General features: G+C 32.7%; 1 long non-coding RNA gene across 1 annotated transcript in view; it reads left to right on the top strand.

Moving 5' to 3' along the window:
* The first annotated feature begins 5,021 nt into the window (after window positions 1–5,021).
* LOC143063601 (uncharacterized) overlaps window positions 5,022–23,296 on the top strand; it is a 29,192-nt gene continuing 10,917 nt past the window's right edge. The window contains exons 1-3 of the long non-coding RNA XR_012975057.1: window positions 5,022–5,421; window positions 8,148–8,240; window positions 19,319–19,495. This is a non-coding gene — a long non-coding RNA (uncharacterized LOC143063601). The remainder of the gene's footprint in view (window positions 5,422–8,147; window positions 8,241–19,318; window positions 19,496–23,296) is intronic.

The raw sequence follows: 23,296 nt of genomic DNA on the forward strand, positions 1-23,296 counted from the left end.
GTAACACAGTACACGGTATGATACCGGTCTAAGGCATGAAGATGAAATTGTTACAGATCAGCTGAATACTCTATTGTAAAGATTCCTTCAAGTTAATGTAAGATGCAGTCACAGATATAATTATAATATAAGTACGTCTGAACCAGTGACGACTCTACAACAGATTTTATCAATCGGATCATCAGGAGTGGTGGTGATACAAGGCTGAAAATACATCTGTATATATAATTCGTCTAAACTTCATCCCAACAATGTTAGATATATGTTCATGGGGAAGAGTAGCCTATATCTAACCTGACCCATGTACGCAAAATCATAAGACATTCTTATATTAAAGCCAACAATTGTCGTTCTATTAATCCTTTTATTGATAACATTCATCACGAATTTTATTCTAGACTAATTTATTTCTAAGTCACCAAAAAAAAAAAAACGATCGAATTCACTACAGAATCATACACGATTGTCCGAGTGCACTATCGAAACTTTTCATGCCTTTGTCTATCATTTGCATTCCGTCCCAGACTCACTAGCTAAAATCAAACAACAGGCAAATGACCATATGACAAACTGGGGGGGGGGGGGGGGGAGGGGGGGGGGGGGCTATGGTTTTTTTTGGAAAAAAAAGTTTGTTTCCAGTTTTTGGAGAAAAAAATAATTTGTTTTTGATTCTGAGAAAAAAAAATTGTTTGTTTCACCCTCTGCTGCCACTATATGTAATGCTAAAATTGAAAGAAAAAAATTGTTTTCGACTTGTCGCGAAAAAAATAGATTGTTTTTCGCCGCAGGCGAAAAAAAAAAGTTTGTACAGAAAAAAAAAACCATAGCCCCCCCCCCCCCCCCCCCAGAAAATCAAATGGTTGCTGCCTAATTCGCATGAACGTTGGACATTGCATACTAGATTTTTTTCGTTGTATTTTGGTGTCATAATTTTTTTCTGCTAGTCAAATGCGTTTTGTTAAAATATACTTTTTATTTTTTTCGAAAATGTTGTTGGTGCTGTATGTAGACCCTCTATCACAAAGACGTTTGGTTTTCCATGCACATGTATAAAATTTGTGGTTTTTATCCAACGCGACCATAGGTTTGAACGTTGTTTTTCAATTTAGACTTGTTTATATTTGCCTTCGGGTTTATATGATCCGTACATCCTATTTCGACTTTTTCAAAAATTCCAGAGTCTATCTTAAATTGAGCAGTGGGATTTCCAGTGACACTAGAACAATAGAAAAGTCACTCTTCTTATGAAAGAGATAGAAAAGGTAAAAAAAAAAAGGAGAGACAATTTACGCATAAAAACCGATATGCATAGGGATGAATATCTCTTAAAACACAAAACCATTATATAACTTTTATACAACCACTATAAGTAAAGTATATTTTCAAGCTAAATTTGTTAATATGTGATTTTTTTAAGTGCCAAACATGCTGTTAATTGAACAATCTATTGTTTAACATAGGGGTGTGTAAAAAACTGCCAGATTTGACTGCATATTTTTCTTTTTTTTTGAAAAAAAATATATGTCAAACCTTAATAATGTAGCTTTCTGAGAATTCAATTTTTAACGTGTTCCGAAATGTAGTTTCGTCACTAGAATTTTTCAAAATTGGGTCATTTTGTCTATATGAATGTCGGTAAATTCGTATGATCGAGCACACCGACAAGTGTATCGTTTGGACAACTCGATATAATGTAATCAATATACGTGACAAATTACCTAATGTGAAGTTTATTAAAATCATCATAACATAATTGATCAACACATTATGTTTGAAAAACATGAGTCCTAAAATATACGACTTTAAAGGTTCATATCATTTACATTCAACGTTTTTATTGGATTTTTTTTTACTACAATGTAACCTCGAGGTTCAACGTTGATAGTAAAAAAAATCCAAGAAAAATGTTGAACAATATTGTAAATGATATGAACCTTCCAATTCTTATAATATCGGAATAGAAAATATGTGATCCTAATTAACCATGCACGTGCGTTAAAGAAGACTTTGCACTTTTATGATGTACAGGGGGTAAGGCTTTTTCTAAAACAATATTATGATCCCAAATTTGCTGAATTTTGTTGGCAATACTTTAATACAAACACTACATATAGGAAAGTATGTGTTAAATCTCAATGTATTATAATTATGAAAAATGTTTGACTCGGTAAAAAAAAACCAAAAAACTCCCCCTCCCCCTTTTTGCATGTAATGGTTGAAACCTAAGGGGATTCGCACTTAGGGGACCCACTCCAGTCTAGCGTCAGTGATTTCGTATATAATAAACAAAATATTGTCGCACACTGAAATGGGCGACCGGTCAACCTGCACGGCCCAGCTTGTCTTGCAAAATAGCCAAGATTTACAAAGCATTACCAACAAAAACCTTCAGTTGGGCAATCTTACTGGAATCTAATCATCTCTACTGATAAATAATGCAACACTTATGACACATTTAAGTTTCATTATGCCTATGTTAATTATTTTATTCACAAAGAATGTTTCTCATTTATGTAAATTTCTATGCTCTTGTCTTTTCGGAGTTATATTTGAAATTAAAAATTGCTGCATGAAAGAGACTAGCTCCACATTCCTATGCATATGATTGTCATATGTACGTGAGAATCATTCCATAAAAATCCGTTTGATATCCTTTCAATGCCAGACACTGTCTAGTGTTTTTTTCTGCCACAATTACAAGGAAAACCTGGCTAAACTTGTGTGGATCAGACACTTGAATCTAACATCGTTATTGATGTTAAGCAATTAGTTTAAAGGGCCATCCGGAACTGTTGGATTTTATGACAGTCTTCCTTCATACAGAACATCGCTGCAAAATAGTTTGAACATTCAATTAGGTGATTATAATATTATTTGGCAATCCAAAGAGAACCTGAAAATATTATACCAACGTTTGAACAGAGATGCAAAAACAAAAAAAAAACCAAAAAAAAAAAAAAACCCAGCCATTTTACTTTACAATGAAATTGAAAAAGTAGTTATTTGCATGTCCCACTATCTTTTGGTTGTCGACCCCAGATAAATATAATTTAAATTTCGTCGCACTATCAATTTCCATGTCCAATGGACCGTGAAATTGGATAAAAAAATCTAAATTTGCAATAAATTTAGAAAGATCATACCATATGGAACATGTGTACTAAGTTTCAAGTTGTTTGGTCTTCAACTTCATCAAAAACTACCTTGACCAAAAACTTTAACCCAAAACTCTCACTTTCATTTTCTATGTTCAGTAGACCATGAAATTGGGGTCAAAAGTCTAATTTGGCATTAAAATTAGAAAGATCATATTATAAGCAACATGTGTACTAAGTTTCAAGTTGATTGGACTTCAGCTTCATCAAAAACTACCTTGACCAAAAACTTTAACCTGAAACTCGCACTTTCATTTCTATGTTCAGTGGACCGTGAAATTGGGGTCAAAAGTCTAATTTGGCTTTAAAATTAGAAAGATCATATCATAAGCAACAAGTGTACTTAGTTTCAAGTTGATTGGTCTTCAGCTTCATCAAAAACTACCTTGACCAAAAACTTTAACCTGAAACTCGCACTTTCATTTCTATGTTCAGTGGACCGTGAAATTGGGGTCAAAAGTCTAATTTGGCATTAAAATTAGAAAGATCATATCATAAGCAACCAGTGTACTAAGTTTCAAGTTGATTGGTCTTCAGCTTCATCAAAAACTACCTTGACCAAAAACTTTAACCCGAAACTCTCACTTTCATTTTCTATGTTCAGTAGACCATGAAATTAGGGTCAAAAGTCTAATTTGGCATTAAAATTAGAAAGATCATATTATAAGCAACATGTGTACTAAGTTTCAAGTTGATTGGACTTCAGCTTCATCAAAAACTACCTTGACCAAAAACTTTAACCCGAAACTCTCACTTTCATTTTCTATGTTCAGTAGACCATTAAATTGGGGTCAAAAGTCTAATTTGGCATTAAAATTAGAAAGATCATATTATAAGCAACATGTGTACTAAGTTTCAAGTTGATTGGACTTCAGCTTCATCAAAAACTACCTTGACCAAAAACTTTAACCTGAAACTCGCACTTTCATTTCTATGTTCAGTGGACCGTGAAATTGGGGTCAAAAGTCTAATTTAGCTTTAAAATTAGAAAGATCATATCATAAGCAACAAGTGTACTTAGTTTCAAGTTGATTGGTCTTCAGCTTCATCAAAAACTACCTTGACCAAAAACTTTAACCTGAAACTCGCACTTTCATTTCTATGTTCAGTGGACCGTGAAATTGGGGTCAAAAGTCTAATTTGGCTTTAAAATTAGAAAGATCATATCATAAGCAACCAGTGTACTAAGTTTCAAGTTGATTGGTCTTCAGCTTCATCAAAAACTACCTTGACCAAAAACTTTAACCTGAAACTCGCACTTTCATATCTATGTTCAGTGGACCGTGAAATTGGGGTCAAAAGTCTAATTTGGCTTTAAAATTAGAAAGATCATATAATAAGCAACCAGTGTACTAAGTTTCAAGTTGATTGGTCTTCAGCTTCATCAAAAACTATCGTAGGTGGGGCATAAAAATTCAAATTGTTTTAAAACATTTGATATTCAGATATAGATCAATTATTTCTAAATAAAATATTTCACGCTTTATCACATAAATATATTTGAGGTGATGAAAGACAATGAATTTATAAAACTACACGGAACGAATTTATCAAAATGTTAATGTAACATTATTTGTAAGTACTAAACAGTTATTATTGAGTACAGTATCGATTTCAGTCGAGGTCGATGTCTTCGGTTTTAAACCTGTGATTTGTCATATTTCAACGAAAGATGTGATATTTTACATCCAACAGTTTTAGCATTATTTTATTCTGGTCAAAAGGTTATCAGCATTAATTCCCTTTGTTTTGCAATTTCCTGCTGTGCCCTATACTCTTCTGTTATTAGCAAACTATAGCCAGACGGGGGTTGACATCTTTTATAGCAGTAAATCTTATAAATCAGCGAATATTATTTTGTTTGTTTCAAAAATCAATACCCAATTTTATAAGACTGAGTTAGATTGAAAAATATTACTAGCTGTTTAAGTTTGGGGTTGACGATTGTCAACCATGTCAAACTTTTTTGTAATTTTAATCACAATTGCAGGATTTTCAAATCATATTTTTTGTTTTGAAGCAATTGAGGAACTGTCGATGTCAAAGGATAGCAATTTATCAGATAAATTGTTTAATCAATCTGCATTGCGTAATGTCAGCATGGCTTCTCTTGTTCGGTGTACTCGACTATGTTTGGATACAAGTAATTGTAAATCTTTATTTTATGATAGAGAAAACAGGCGATGTCAATTACATAGCGCTCCGACATACAAAATAACCGATTGTGTGGACGAAATAGGATGGAGGTTTTACACAAAATATCCAGGTAAATATGCTATATGTGTTTTATTGTTATTATTAGTCTATGATTTTCAATTGTCTAGTACACAATATATTCAATCGAATACAATTACTAAAAAGATATAAGCGACAAGATGAGTTTGATTCAAAATAATGAAATATTATGGATCTCCGACCGAAGTAATAATAGTAAATATCAAAATACTAATTGAAATAAGAATATCCTAACTATCTGGTGGTATTGTACTAAAAAACCACAGGCACTTGTTTCTGTCAATGTGGGGTTTACTATCCATACCAGTACAACAAAAAAACACAAGGTAGCTAACGGAAATTTTCAATGTGTTCGCTTCAACCAATATTTTTTTAATTTCCCTTGATTTTTTCACAAATAAAAGTACACCAGTCTGTCGGTAATTGATTTATCTTTACAATGAAACAACTTTCACGTACCTTGAGAATACCCCTCAAACAGAATAACACACTTCAGATGAGAATTATTGACCTTTTTCCAGACCATTGAATTTGTAAGGACTTAACTTCCGGTAAACTTAGGAAGTTAATATAACTGTGCAATCCCATTGGTTTAATTCATCTGGTTACCTGTTTATTTATACTAGTTACCAGTAACCAGAAAAATGTGACCAATGGGATTACACAGTAATATTAACTTCCTAAGTTAACCGGAAGTAATTATTATGTAAAAAACATAATAAACAATTATAAATACCAGGATTAAATTTTGTATTTACGCCAGACGCGCGTTTCGTCTACAAAAGACTCATAAGTGACGATCGAATCCAAAAAAGTTTAAAAAGGCCAAATAAAGTACGAAGTTGAAGAGCACTGATGACCGAAATTCCTAAATGTTTTGTCACACACAGCGAAGGTAATATATTCCTGAGGTAGAATAGCCTTAGTTTTTCAAAAAGTCTAAATTTTTGTAAACAGTTAATTTATAAATATGACGATATCAATAATAATTCATGATTCCCCGAGGGTATCACCTGGGCTGGTGATACCCTCGAGGAATTAAAACTTCACCAGCAGTCACATCGACCCAGCGGTTGTAAATAAACTCATAATAAACTATCGCTTTATCTGTTTGGTACATCCAAAGTGCATTTCCAAACCTACCTTTCAATACCATGGGAAGTTCAAAACCAAAAATTAAAAACCAAGGATGTGTAAAACTCAAATATTTGCGGAAATATAAAACCAAAAGGAACAGAAAAAGAATTCCCAAAATTATCTATACAGTCAATACAAAATCTAGTTAGAGCAGTTATGAAAATAACATTAAATGCAGTTTCTTTTTTTCGATTTACTCAAAACCTGTATTTACCTTTTAATACTAGTATGGAAAAAAATTCTTAAAATTGAAAATAAAGGATTTGTAAATACTTGAATATTTGAGAAATTATTCGACCTAAAAAGGGACATAAATAGAATTGTCAAATTCGTAATCAATATCAACTCAAATTTTAATAAATAAAATTGAGAATGAAAATGGGGAATATGTCAAAGAGACAACAACTAGATAAAAAAACAGACAACAGCCGAAGACCACTAATGGGTCTTCAGTTTACTTTGTACTTGTTTGGTTTTATAACTTTTTTGATCCGAGCGTCACTGATGAGTGTAGAGGAAACGCGCCTGGCGTAATAAATTATAATCCTGGTATCTTTGATAACTATTGGACCCTTATTAAATTGTGTACTAGTTCAGTGAAAATGAACGTCACTCCAAAACATATAAAGGAACTAAAATTATAATAAAAAAAACACATACAAGATTAACAAAGACTAGAGGCTCCTGACTTTCGACAGGTGCGAACATGCAGCAGGGTTATAAACATGTTTTTTGAGATTTCAACCCTTCCCCCAGTCAGAGCAGTACAACTATAACAAGAACTATCTTTAAAAAAGATATCCGACGTATTTAAATTTGAGTATATGTTTAAAACTATCATTTCGATAACCTCCAGAAGCACAATGACTTAATGATGCAGGACCTCTTTAACTAAATCTCCATCTGAATGTAACTACAAGAAGGCGATTGCAGTGCACTGAAAACCTGCATAGTTTGACACAATTTGTCCTTGGTGGCAACGCCCGTTCACCACCTTCATCTTGTGAACAACAATGCTCTAACTATCTAAAAATCAATGAATTACTAACAAAAAAACGTTACAAATTGTTTTGTGAATATTCCGATTATATTTAAATAAGTGATTTACCATTTAAATAACGTTTTCTCTGTTTGTGTTACCCCGCGGAAATCTCACATGCGTAGGTGCGTTCTAAAAATCATGTACGTTCGTACAACAAAGTTTACATTAAAAATTATATAAAATTGTCCCGAATAAACAGCTGTCATGGATGCAAAGAGCTATTGGAGAAACAATTATTTTAATAAAAATATAAATCTTTGTAAGATCTAGTTCAAATATTTATAGTTTTTCACTTGCTTTCCATCACGATATAATTAACGAGACGTTTTTTCAAACACAACCAAATCACCCACCATGACAGCATTTTGTCCAATCACAGAAAGGATTTTCGAGCATGCGTATTTTGTTGCCATAGTTGAGGGTCCTAAAGTTCAAAGGGCACAAACCGAAACTACCGACTACGTCGGAAAAAGGAATTAGTGCTAATTACCTTTTTGAGCAGAAACAAATATTGCTAAAGTACGTTCTATTTTAAGGATTTTCACATCTAGGATTATTTTGTTCCTTTTCTTTTGTAGGTATTGATCCTATTGATACGACAAGTCCAACAACCCCATCCGAAACCACCCCTGTACCATCTGAAACAACTCGTGTACCATCATATGTTGAAGGTATTAAACATATAAATTGATCCATTGTTTTTTGAAACTGAACAATAATCTCGTAACAAATACAGTGAAATCTGTTTTAAGAGACCACTTAAGAGAGAGCAAAAAAGTGGTCTCTTCAGACAGGTTGTCTTTTTAATACAGGTTCAAACTATATGCAATGTTCTACAGAGGGATCTAAAATTAATGGTTTTATATTACAGATTTTTGCTTAATACAGGTGGTGTATTAAGCAAGTTTGACTATATTATTTATATTTATTATGTAAACACGAATATATTCAAAACCGAAATAAGTAACACGCAATCATCAAACTCTCAGATAACAGCCGATTGCATCGAGTGTGTGGGTAAAGGTAATTATATCTTTGGTTTGCTTGGTTGCTCGTGAAGTAATTATTATGTATTACTCCTATGAAAGGCCGTTCATGTCAAAAACCCGATAAAGTAACGCGTTAACATTTAACGCGATAAAATCACATTTAACACGATAAATACAGTTTTAACGCGTTTAAATATTTTTTAACGCGTTATTTAATTATTTAACGCGTTAATCACAAAACTACAAAAAATTACCGAAAATACTTTCATCTTTCGCCATAACAACGATTTAAGACGTCAGATTTTACTCGAAACTTACTAAATGAAATGGCCACATGTGTCATAACTTTGTCAATTAACGCGATAAAGTTTATTCAACTTTAACGCGTTAAATAAGTTTTTACGCGTTAAATGCAACTTTTACGCGTTAAATGCAACTTTTACGCGTTAAATGCAACTTAAACGCGTTAAATGAAACTTTATCGCGTTAAATGAAACTTTATCGCGTTAAAAACAACTTTAACGTGTTAAATGCAACTTTAACGCGTTAAATTCAACTTTAACGCGTTAAATGCAACTTTAACGCGTTAAATGCAACTTTTACGCGTTAAATACAACTTTTACGCGTTAAATGCAACTTTTACGCGTTAAATGCAACTTAAACGCGTTAAAAGAAACTTTATCGCGTTAAAACAACTTTAACGTGTTAAATGCAACTTTAACGCGTTAAATGCAACTTTAACGCGTTAAATGCAACTTTAACGCGTTAAATGCAACTTTAACGCGTTAAATGCAACTTTAACGCGTTAAATGCAACTTTTACGCGTTAAATGCAACTTTTACGCGTTAAATGCAACTTTAGCACGTTAAAAACAACTTTAACGCGTTAAATGCAACTTTAACGCGTTAAATGCAACATTAACGCGTTAAATGAATCTTTAAATAAAATTGAGAATGGAAATGGGGAATGTGCCAAAGAGACAACAACCCGACCATAGAAAAAAACAACAGCAGAAGGTCACCAACAGGTCTTCAATGTAGCGAGAAATTCCCGCACCCGGAGGCGTCCTTCAACTGGCCCCTAAACAAATTTATACTAGTTCAGTGATAATGAAAGCCATACTAATTTCCAAATTGTACACAAGAAACTAAAATTAAAATAATACAAGACTAACAAAGGCCAGAGGCTCCTGACTTGGGACAGGTGCAAAAATGCGGCGGGGTTAAACATGTTTGTGAGATCTCAACCTTCCCCCTATACCTCTAGCCAATGTAGAAAAGTAAACGCATAACAATACGCACATTAAAATTCAGTTCAAGAGAAGTCCGAGTCTGATGTCAGAAGATCTAACCAAAGAAAATAAACAAAATGACAATAATACATAAATAAAAACAGTTAACTTAATGCCAGCTCCAGACCTGAATTAACCTGATTGAAAGATTATGTCTTTATTATATGAATATTACTTTTTGATAAATATTCCTAAAGAAATGAACAAACACCGAACATTAATAAATATTTTCGAATAGTTAAAAAAAATACTACAAGGTATATTTAGGAGGTGCTTTACTCTCAGCGGACTGTATATGTAAGGATAAGAAGCATTACACGTACAGAAAAACTGTATTAACGCATTCTTCAGAATATCTCAAGAAAATTTGCGTAAAAATATGAATGCCTACTCGAATTATTAAAAGTACAGCAGAGTTTCCACCATGCACTTGCACTGCACTAATATTAGAATAGTAAAATAGAATGATATACAAATGGATGCAAATTATTATTATTATATTATATACATGAAACTGTATTACCGAAATATCTAATATTTGTTCATTTTATAGTTATTTAATGGTGATGTTGTATCCTTTTTGACTTGTTATATATTATATTTTGTAGTGTACACAATCATATTACATGATCCATCGCCCTGTAAGAATAATCGTTGACTATTTATTCAGTCATTTATATACATGAAACTGTTATATACAAATATTAGTATAACATATAACAACAAATACAGTAAACTGATTTTTAGCACTACAAATACGTTATAGTTATTGACCAAGCAAGTCGGTATATAGAATTTAATCTGCACAGCTCAGGTGACCCTTATTAACCCGAACGACGTAGGAGTTCGGGTTAAAGGGTCATCCTGAGCGCGTGCAGATTAAATTCTATATACCGATTTGATTGGCCAATAACTGTTTTAACACATGACGTCATTAATTTACGTGAACGTTTTAGATGTGGACGATTTTCCGCAATCCACGGATCCTAAGAAAGGGGGAAATACGACTTTCATTGGTGAGTTTTAAATTGACAACTTTTTTGGGGTTTAGACTTTTTGTAAAATTGCGATTTAATGGTAGATTTTTTCTTAATGTTTCTGTTTAATCTATTCCCATTTTTTTATTTAATAAGTGACGATTAAGACTTTGACAATTTGAGTACCTTCAAATCGTTGTATGAAAAAAAAATCATAACTGAAAGGGTTATTGAGTTTAGATTAATTGCTTTTGAATATCTTTCCATCAATGATGTGCTTTAATAGAGAAAGATTAACCAAGGAAGATGTTATATTACCTAAATTTTAAATGTTGAATAAACAGAAAATACGTTTCTCTTTCCAATCTCCTCCCCCCCCCCCCTTCCCCCAAATTTCTTTGTATCTACTGTATTAATTTTTAAGACACGTCCATCTAAATGAAGTCTGATTGATCTCCAGCTAGGAATAGATATTGAAAAAGTCGTTATATTAAATTCCATTGAGTCTAAAACTAATCCAAATCAGATTTCTTTTATTCGGATATTCTTAGATACATTTCTTTTTTGGCGGAAATGACCAAACATTGTTTTAACTTTCTTTCTGACTTTAAAACACTGATTTAAGATTTATGTTGTACGCAAAATATAATAAAATTTTTATGTTCAAGCTAAGATGAAAAAAAAGGAATGAGAAACCTTTCTTTTTTCCTATTTTGAAAATAAGGATGTTTGTACAAAGTTAAATTTTGTCGTAATTTCAAGGCAGAAGTCGGATTCGGGGGTGGGGACGAACATGTCGTTCACCCTAGGATTGGACAAAGTATCGTGTTTTGCCTTAAAATCGTCAATATTGTTTTACTCTCGCTACACTCGGTGATATATTTTTTAAATTTGATAGAATAACGCCCCTGTCAACATCTAGGAACCGCCCCTAAAGGTAAAAATAGATTTGAACTGTGCAGTATATCTGAGGTAGTTAATGCACACCTTTGCTGTGCATTATCCAGATTATAGTACAGTAAGAACAAAGAGATTTTGCCCATGTCATGTGTTAATTGGTAGTTATTTTGGTGTCATTTATTCACAATCCACGCACAAACTTGTCTCAGAAAAAATAACATATTTATGTACATTCACCTCACTTTCAGGTACAGAAATGCGATTTTCTTTTTAGACAAGTGCTTGAAACTTGCGGTCATCCGATGTTCAGTACTTCAGTACTTTGATTATAACTTCTTTTTGTATGTGGTTATTTTCAGGATTTCGTGTTATTGTTTCTTTTATTTTATTCCATCAAGTGTAATGAAAATGAATAAGCTCAATGTAATGGGTGTCGAATTTCGATCTTTATTTTATAATATTTTATTGAAGTGAAATATCCCTTGCTGATCAAGCCAGACCATAATTTGACTTGTTACCGCCGCTGTGTCATTAGGTGTTAATAAATTAATTTCAAAAACAAAAAAATATAGTCTGCATGGGAACCAATTATTTGCGAATCGTTCAATCTGAAAGAAGTCGTTTCCTGAAAATCGGAAAGTAATCCTTTCCTAGAATGACGCGAAAAGTAAACAATCTGAAAGAAAGTGTTTTCTGTGATTTTTTTAAAAAGAGCATCTGTGGTTAGATTTAATAAATTTCAAAAACAGAAGAATATCAATGAAAGAAAAATAAATATAGGATTTGAAACCCGGGTTTAGTTTCAATGCATTAAACAGTTTCAGACGAAAGAAATATATTCTTTTGTTCAATCCTACAAAGTGTTGCATGTGTGGGACCGTTTATGACATGATTTGTAATTTTTATGATGACATGCGTTACATCGTTATCAAGAAAAATATTTCTAGTGTGCCGTGAGATACAAGAGGGAACGCCATTTACCATCTGATTTAAGTATTGTCCATCCCAAAGTCATGTCACCTGCTACTTCGTCAATATAAATCTGAAAGCAAGCGTTATGTGTATCGGAAAGCAAGCGTTACCGTCGACTGACTCGGAAAGGAAGTGTTCCGAATATACACCGTGAATATCCTCCTCGTCTGTAATGTCCAGGACACCACGATAATCCAAAAGATGCGAACAGATCATAGTATTCGTTAGCAACATTATTTCTTAACTACATCCAACGATGTTTTAACGCGTTAAACGATGTTTTATCGCGTTAAACGATGTTTTATCGCGTTAAACGATGTTTTATCGCGTTAAATGATGTTTTAACGCGTTAAAGGATGTTTTAACGCGTTAAAGGATGTTTTAACGCGTTAAAGGATGTTTTAACGCGTTAAAGGATGTTTTATCGCGTTAAACGATGTTTTATCGCGTTAAACGATGTTTTATCGCGTTAAACGATGTTCTATCGCGTTAAATGATGTTTTAACGCATTGAATAATATTTTAACGCGTTCAATGATGTTTTAACGCGTTAAAGGATGTTTTATCGCGTTAAAGGATGTTTTATCGCGTTAAGGGCATACGATACAGTTTTGAACCTGTATTTACAAGTTGATGAAAATTTGCATATAGGCTATTTTTTACCTGATTAAATCAAATATGTAATAAAAAATATACCTTCATGTGCTACTTTTTGAGTAAAATGAGATCGAAATTTTGTATATTTGCTCAAAATTCAGATTTGTGTCCGTATTTTCTTTTTCAAAAGAAAGACATAACTTTTTTGTTTTAAAAGATAAACACAAATAGTTTTTTGTTAAATAATAGGTAATTTCTGTATTTTATAAGTATTATTAAAAATTATGCAATTTTTATTCAGAAATAACTCATATTTATCAAATGTTCATGAATAGAGGAACAAACGTCATTTTTTGCTGCATGTTTATCAAAATTAAAAAAAATCCTCTATTTACAGTTTTATAAAATTTTGGTCACATAATCTCCTTGCAAAATGAAACAAATTGCCGTTTTAAAAAATAGGGGTCCATGCACTCGTTTTCAAATTAAATCAGTTTGAATGATAAAAATCAGTCGAAAAATGCATCTTTTCCCGATATGTCATAGTTTGACGTCGCGAAAATAACATTTTACGTTAGCAACGTCATTACCTCCCCTGTAACTGTATCGTATGCCCTTAAACGATGTTTTATCGCGTTAAACGGTGTTTTAACGCGTTAAACGATATTTTAACGCGTTAAATGATATTTTAACGCGTTAAATGATGTTTTAACGCGTTAAATGATGTTTTAACGCGTAAAAGTAATGTATCTTAGCAACGTAATTGTGTTGAATTTAACGCGTTAGTGTGATTGATTATGACATCTGTGGCCAGTGCGACGGGTATTTTATCGCGATAAACGTCTTTTTCACCTACGGGTTAAATCCCAAACTTGATAATTGCAACGTTTAACGCGTTAAATATATTGATTTCTTTACGCGTTAAAATCTTGTTTTAACGCGTTAAAACTGTATTTATCGCGTTAAACGTGATTTTATCGCGTTAAATGTTAACGCGTTACTTTATCGGGTTTTTGACATGATCGGCCTTTCATATACTCCTTTCGAAGTAGTCTATATATATTGGTTATCTGTCGGACTATTCTACTCTTAAAGGAGGATAGTTTACCTAACCTAATAATGACTTCACGGTTGAGCTAGCAAGCAAGTTAACCAAATATATTACCTCTACCTATACACGCAACAGTCCGGAATGCGGTTTGATAAAATTGCTCCCCTTGTTTATTTCACTCTCCTGTCGCATCATGTTATTTCACCACCTCCAATGGTAGACGCTACATCGATGGGTGTCGTCAAGAAAGGTACGATTAAAGGAATCAGTTAGGAAATAGACGACCACCATTGGTATAGGTGAGTTGTTTAATGGTTGTTGCTTTGTGATAAATGCATGTTTTGGATTAATTCATAATCAGGAATAGCTGGAAAGGAAAGAAACGTGTTGCTACGTGAACCCAGAAAGGCCGGGACGAATTTTAAAAAAAATCTTAGAGACGATCGTTCTGAGTGTGCCACCTACACATTCAAACGTGTACACAAGCACAGTATTCCCTATCTATGTAATGTGTTTTCATAATTATGTGATATAGGGCAAAAAAAGGTAGCAGTTTTTTGTGTCTTGTTGTTAGGCATTTCCAGGGGAGATAATGTTATTTTTCACAGTGTGTTTTATAGGTTTGTTACATTGTAACATTATATAATACACACTCATAAAGTGGATTAAAAATAGCCTCCCACACTCAATTAACTAAATTTTAATTATTCTATTTACCGTAGTGCTATTATATATGACGTCGGAGGTTCATATCACTTATATTCAACGTTTTTTATATCCGATTTTTTTTTACTATTGATGTTGAACGGTTCATAGTAAAAAAAAATCCGATAAAACCGTTGAATGTAAATGATATGAACCTCAGAAGTCTTATATATTGTCCTTAAATATAAGACCGGAGGTTCATATCATTTACAATCAAAATTTTTTATCGAATTTTTGTTTACTATCAATGTTGAGCGGTTCAACGGTTTAACATTGGTAGTTAAAAAAAATCCGATAAAAATTTTAAAGATAACGGTTCAACATTGATAGTAAAAAAAAAATCGATAAATATGTTGAATGTAAATGATATGAAACTCTGACGCCTTACATTATAGGACTGTCGTTTATTAGTTCTTTATTCTAACTGAATGTTTTTTTTTGTGATGTCTATTACAAAAGAAAGGGGGGGGCTTATAAAAACACCAAAAATACCTTTACAATTCTACAATATCTGTTTACAGAATGAGACAGATATTTCGTATTCTAAAACTAATTTTTCTCACATGTTTGTTAGATATGTTGAAAATACAGACAAATGTTTAGTGCGTATATCCATCCCCTCTTTTTCAATTCATTAGTTCAAGATACAGCTCTGACGAATATGCAATAACCTAACATTGATAATTTAGCTAAGTTAAACAATAAATTCAGTACATTTTTCTATCAAGTGAAGACCAATGAAAACATTTGATATGATTTGAAAACATGGCCAATTAAGTAGGATCTTGTGGTTTCGTAGACATAAATGATAATTCAACATTTTCGATTTAATTTTTTCTTTATTTCATATTCTGGTATACTTAATAACATGTTTATATTTTGTGATGCATCTGATGTATAAATCCAGTGGCAGATCTGGGAAAGAGCTCTTAGTTCCGATCCGTTTGTACGGGGAACATGTAGTTGCTATCCCCTCTTTAATTGCCCGTTCGATTTTTTGTTTGCAGTGTCGAAAAGGGAGATATTCAGCAGTTTTATCAAGAAGTTATGTGAAAGTTCTGCTATACAGCTGACAGTCAGGAATTATTCTGAAGTACACATGTCGACCAGAGGCATGAAACAGAGAGGAGAGGTTTTAAAGTACCAGATGCTTATCTGAGATTCCAATTTGAACTAAAGAAAGCATTATATAAAGATATGTAGGAGAAATAATCTACATTGTATATGAATAAAGTTATGCCACAAAAGAAACTTGTTTTTTTTATATTCAGAATTTGTCAAACGTATCCATAACAGAAGAGATGTGAATGCATCCTTAGTCTTTTAATACTGATGGTAATAATTTATATAATTTCTGAGATGATATAGCAGTTACTTGGTTTCCCCTTTCTCCTTCTTCAAAGAACTTGATCATCTGAACTCTTTTTTTAAATTGGAGCCCTGTACGAGAACAGTTAAAAGAGCATATGCTTAATTTTCGTTATCTTTTAGAATCATCATTTTTTTAAAATAAAACAGGTTGTACATTCTACATAAAATATGCCAGTCAACCGTAAATGTTAACACCCAAAAAAGGTCTTTAGTATATTCATTTTTCAACTTACAAAATATGTCAAAGGTTTAAGCAACCCAAACATTACCATGTGACTCAAGTTTTTGATTTGTCAATATCAAGCAAAGTCGATATTTTCCATAACATCATAATAGTTCCGTTTTATTATTAAAACAACAAAGGAGACACTCTTGTACAAAACTGTAACAGATTATAAAAGACTGTCTAGTAAGTACAATTTCAACCCAAGCCGCTGCTCTTTTAAGCACTGTCTTAGCAACGGCTTGGTTGATTGTAAGTGTTCGGTGCAGAGACTGAAGGCTTGAGACTATACCTTGGGGGTAAGTATGTATAAGAACAATGTTTTCAAGAATATAGGCGGATTCGGGGGAGGTGGGCCTTCGTCGGAAAAATATGTTTGATTTAACATAGGGAATCACTGAAGCATGCCTGGAGCGAGCTCCCCTTAGCTCAGTCAGCCCCCCCCCCCCCCATATGTAAAATTCTGGATCCGCCACTGAATATTGGTTTGAACAGTGCGATGGAAGTCTTCAAATGTATATTATAAAAAAAAAAGATAATGAAAGACTTTGTGCTGGTTATTCACATACGGGAACGAAATTTTAACTTCAAACTGTGAAAAAGAGTGAGGGGTAAGATTCATTAAAAAAATTGGTCTGATCCAAAATTCGTTCGAAAAAATATTGTTGTCAGGCAAAATTTAAAACCAAAAAAAAATATTATGAATTCTGATCTTCTAAAACCTTATAGTGTTAAGTTCTGAAAGAAAAAAATATTTGATTGATGGAGGCGGACAATAAATGTTCGCGATCAGACAAGAAAACCATACCCCTTTGAAGTTAAATGATTAACTTACTTCCTTGTTGATGGATTGTTTCCTGGCTTGCTTTGGTAGAGTTTAATTGTTGCATGTTTCACACTCGGATAATATATATACGCATGTGTAGTACATATAATATGAAGACACCGGTGTACTACTATAGTACTTGGCTTGTAATAGCGAGCATGTATGAGAAAAATAGAGTGAGCCACCGTATACGGTAAAAATTGATATAAGGGAACTTTGATATTCTTGAATCTGTTTCTGAGTTGTGAAGAACTAACATACAACTAACAGTAGGACGGTTATTCAAGTAAAGTAAAGTACTATAATACAATCGAGTCTTTATGTGATAAATTATAATAAAATTGAGTCTAATGTAAAACTGTTAAATAAGTAAAGACTCTTAATGTCTTGAACATTTTCGACTGTAGGTAAACTATTAAGAAAAGAAAAAGATATAAATAGTAAATTCAAATCGTATGAATAATATTGGCGAACAAAACAAGTATCACATTATGTCGTCGGACAATTGTAAGATACCACTGGCGGATCTAGAAATTTTCATAAGTGGGGGCCCACTGACTGCTTAAAGGGGGCACTCCAGTCACGCTTCAGTGATTCCCTATATAAGCAACCAATTTTTTTCCCAAAAAGGGGGGGGGGCCTTGCGCCCCCCCTAAATCCGACTCTGGATGCTATAAGATAGACTAAAAATGTATCGAAAATTTAGCACAAAAGAAATCATGAAATAACTCAGTACAATCCCAATTTAAGATGCAAACACATCAAAAGAAAAACAAAATCACACCATATCTCTACAAGACACAAAACAAAAACCAACTGCAACCAACAAATAAGACACAAAGAGTCACAAGAAATAAAAAAAAATCCATTCGCTGGCAATTACCGACTTATTATACTGTATGATCGGACACAAACATAGCCAAAATATGACACCAAAGAAATAAGACGCAAACTAAATTACAAGAAATTGCAAGATCAATAAATGATGTATAAAAAATAATTCCGAACGACAATTGGTTAACACATACAAAAGGAATACAACGGTATGAATCTATGCTACCCCAAAAACTCAACTTCACATTTGGTCAACCCATCCGGGTTACTGTACAATTAAGGTGTAACAAAATGTGTAACAGAACTTTTTAAAATAATACAGAAATTATGACTGTCGGTGTAATTGTAATTGTTTAAGAAAAAAACATGTCAAACATGCAAATATTATTTAATTTTTTTTAGTTTAAATCACTTAAAAGTCATGTGATGTTACATATAAAGGACGGGTGTGTTCGATGCGTAAATGAATTAACAAAACCCCGTCATATAACAATCAACTTTGAAGTTGCGTCCAAATGTCAAATTAAGGTGTGCCACTTTGGGAATGGTCTTAAACGATTGACAATTCATTTCTCAATTTTTGTAATTTTTCTCAGATTTTTTCTATGTCGGGCAAAAAAAAGTAGCAGTTTATAAGGAGACCCCCTAAATGACGTAACAGCTTGACTTATGGTCGTTTTAAAAACGATTGTTTGCAAGTTGCATTGTTAACAATTGTACAATATGACAATTAAACAACGTGAATGCAAATATCTATAATGACTTTACGGAAAGTAACTTTTGTGACATCTTGACAACCGAATACAAAGTTCATTTCACTTTTCTACCTTCTAAACACAAGAGGTCGAATTCTTTTGTTCTATTTAAACCGCATATCGGACTGTGCAATGCGATCGGATGTAAGTATGAATAGAGACATATATACACATGTGTATATATGTCTCTGGTATGAATGAAACTTAATAACATTAAATGTTGATAAATCAAAACTTTTGCATTATTGTTTTATTGTAGCAAATTGTCCGATAGGAAATGGATACACATATCATTTGTTTACGGATTCTTGTATTAAAGCATACAACAGTAACCCAGTAAAGCTTTCTGTTGCGAAAACAAAGTGTCAACAGGAAGGGACAGAGCTAGTTAGTATAACAAACTTCTACAAATGGCAATTTGTCAGCACGATTATTGGTAAGTAAATTTCAACTGTTATACTAGTAATATATAATCGTGACATATCATAAAAATAACATAATTTAGTAATCAATTGACATTTTCATTCACTAATCATATCATAATGTACAAAACACAGCAATATATGGGAAGCTGTACAATTAATAAATTACCCCTCATTGATAGCCAAGGCCGACAAGGAAATCTGTATTACGAAAACCTGTATCCGAATAAATGCTCGAGCCTATCTCAGGATACTGACGTCGGACCTTGTCGGTTCGAACAGTTTATGAAAAGTAAAAATATTTGTCTAACAATAGATACATAAACATCATTTAAAATAATGGAGTTTACTCGGTCAATACAACGGTTAGAAAAAGAAACTACCATACTATAAAAAAAACACCTTAAATTTGACAACAATTCAGCTACCTGATTCCGAACGATAGATTAACATCGGCCTACCGAAAATTAACGATTACATACCGAGAATGTAACATTTTCCCGCTATACTGATCGAAACTCTGGAAAATATAAGCATTTCCATCAATTCAAAGTTTTGTATTTATAAATATGACAAAACTACTATGTCTAATTACAGTCTTTTCTACAATGGTATTAAAATGTAAGGCTCAGAACATATGAATTCAATGAAATGAACGTGATTATCGATTAGGGAAAAAAATACTGACACAAAAATGAGATTAAAGAATAAAGAAAGGAAAAATGAAAAAAAAAATAATAAGGTTTTTTTTAAGAAATATTTTACAAAAATTGCTAAATTAAAAAAGGGAAATATAGAATTTGATGCGACTGTCATAATACAACTGAGAGGTTTAGAGCTATAATACCAAGTCAGGAATATGACAGTTGTTGTCCATTCGTTTGCTATGTTTTATCACTTGATTTCCGTTTGAATTTTCCTCGAACTTTAGTATTTTTGTGATTTTACTTTTTTCCTCCCGCAAAGTTGATCCTTGACAGAATTGACTGTCAGTAAATATGTATTAGATAAAATACAAAGGTAACAAAGAAACAGGCCGGTAACAACCGTTGCCGGATAGTTTTTCTGCACGAGAAGTCAGGTCAAGGTCCGAGGCGATAGCCGAGGACCTTGACCTGACTACAAGTGCAGAAAAACTATTCGGCTGGTTGTTACCGGCCTGTTTCTTTTGTTACTTTTGTTTTTTATCTGACTTGTACGAAGTTTCAAGAAAGTAATAATACATTTTGCAAGACTAAACATTTGAGAAATTTAGATAGCCATAAAGCAGTAAATGTAAGTTATAGTATAAACACCTTTTTTTTTTCATTTCCCTTCAATCGAGATTTTCTTTTCAAGAAAAAAAAAAAAAAAAAATCAGGAATCTAATAATTTGATAAAAAAGAACCATTTCAAGTAAAATATGAATGTTGTACATTAAAACTTTTTAAAATGCAACTTCGTAAAAAAGTAGTATATTAAAGAAATATTTTAGTGGTAAGTAGGATAACTTTGGATTTTTATGGATGAAACGGAAAGCGGGGAAAGGGGGGGGGCTAATTCATTTTAAAAATAACAGGCTGTGATCTTTTTTCTTATGAAAAAATGCAGGATGTGCCATTCCATCCCCCCATCCCCCCTTAAAAAAAATCGCGCGTTTGTTGCCAAATACATGAATTAAATATTCAGTGGTGGGGGGTCCCGGGGTTGGAACACCTTTTTTTTGCATGATCAATGCATTTAAATGGGGACATAAAGTTGGCCCCCTTCCCCCTGTTTTGTCCTCGATTTGGACCTAGTTTCGCCACTGATATAAATTCGATAACAATATAAATGTATCAAAAGAATGAATTTCCTTCTTCATTAGTGAATGAAATGTTTATGAAAAAATGGATTTTGTCTTAATATTATATTCAGGCATATACAATGTACTTTAATTTTTTTTAAATTCATGCTCGTCTCCAGATCTGCAAGTGTTGATCGGTAATAAACACGTGTTACATTATGATCAAATCGCAGCTTACCGCCCAAAATTGAAGACTAAGTTGAATGATTTTCTTCTAGATTTGCTGCTTATTTAGACGTGTATTACATGAACACTTTTTGTTTATAGGATCAATCGTGCATTGGTGAGTTGATGGGTATTTTATCTTTTGAAAAGATTTGATTTTTATTTACTTATTTCCTGTCTTATTTTTATTGAAATATACACGTCAGTATCATCATTTCTTTACTTTCAGCATTGTCCAAAATACTATTCATATCCATATATTGAAGAAAACATTTATTGACCGAACATTTTGCTTCATAAAGGGGGCGGTATGTTCTATTTTGAGAATATTAACTATGTATCAACTTTACTAAATACTATTTCTAGGCATATCAATAAATACTAAAATACTATATATAGCCGATAGCCCAGCAATACTGGTTGACCCCATATTTTATTAATATAAATATAATAGATATATATATACACAATATACATGAAGCATAAGTATCAATGCACTATAAATAAACTTTCATAAGGAATTCTTTAGAAAAACGAGTAAATTGTGTTCAAAAATATGGGCTCTGTCATAAACGATCCCGCCGGCCAGGAAAAACCCAACAAAAACGAGTTACCTCGGTTCAAACTCCATTTAAAATGCAGTCAAAATACTACATTTTAAATAAAGTGGAACATTTTGGAAACCTGTGTCCAAACCCAAATGCTCGGAAGACCGTCTCGAGAGGTACACTTGGACTGTGTATAACTGAATAAATATACTATATGGAATAAATAATAAATCAAGTTACTTTATAAATCCCTACTAAATACAAATTAGAATAACAATTCAATTGAAAATGAAATTTATTTCACTGTTGTCCAGTCTGATGCTTGGCTAGAAGTGACCACCAAGGGAAAATATTCCCGCTAAATATCAGTATCACGTGGTACATGTATGTATATACGTGTACATAAGAAGTACCCGTATCAATAGTATTCACTAGTACCGTTATTACAATAATTTCCCGCTATACTATCGAACCGTTGGAAATTATAAGTATCAACTTTACTAAATACTATTTCTAGGCATATCAATAAATACTAAAATACTATATATAGCCGATAGCCCAGCAATACTAGAACCACAAAGAAAGGGCGGGCAAAGTTCAGTTTACAACCCAAGTGTTTTTGAAACTGACATTCTCTTTACAAATGTATCATCTATGTACCCGTCCTTACTTGTGTCGGACTTCCACCTCCCGTGTCTCTTAATGCACCTTTCGTTCACATCAGACTGGGCAGCAGCGGTAGCGCCGCCTGAACGAAGAGAATGTAAACCTAAATTAAGATTAGGGGCGACAATTCTAATTCTTTTTACAATATTCTCTTTAGCTGATGTGTAACTCATCTTCTTATTCTTATGTATCAATTTTGCTATACCCTTAGATCTAAATATAGGTCTAAAAACAAATAAATCAGATTTCTCATCTAGACTAGCTAACTTAATATATCTATTGTACATTTTGAATGGACAAGCTAAAGTGCTACCTTTTGAAATCAAAATTTTATTACCCTGTCGGTATGATCAGTTTTACATGTAAAATGTGTATCTCTAAATAATCATCGAAAACTGTGATATCTTTACATTTTAAAGAGCTAAGCTCATCGTAACGCAAAAAACCTGAATAACCTATCAAAATCATGGTCAAATCACGAACTATCAATAAAATCTTCTGAACTTTCGTACAATGAACATAAATCAATAAGAATAGTATTGTTAATCGGATCCTTTTTGACTACTGGTCTACCGTTCAAACGTTTTACAGATTCAGTCAGTGATTTAACA

The sequence above is a fragment of the Mytilus galloprovincialis genome, chromosome 2 (assembly GCF_965363235.1).
Source record: "Mytilus galloprovincialis chromosome 2, xbMytGall1.hap1.1, whole genome shotgun sequence".
Taxonomy (NCBI): Eukaryota; Metazoa; Mollusca; class Bivalvia; order Mytilida; family Mytilidae; genus Mytilus; species Mytilus galloprovincialis.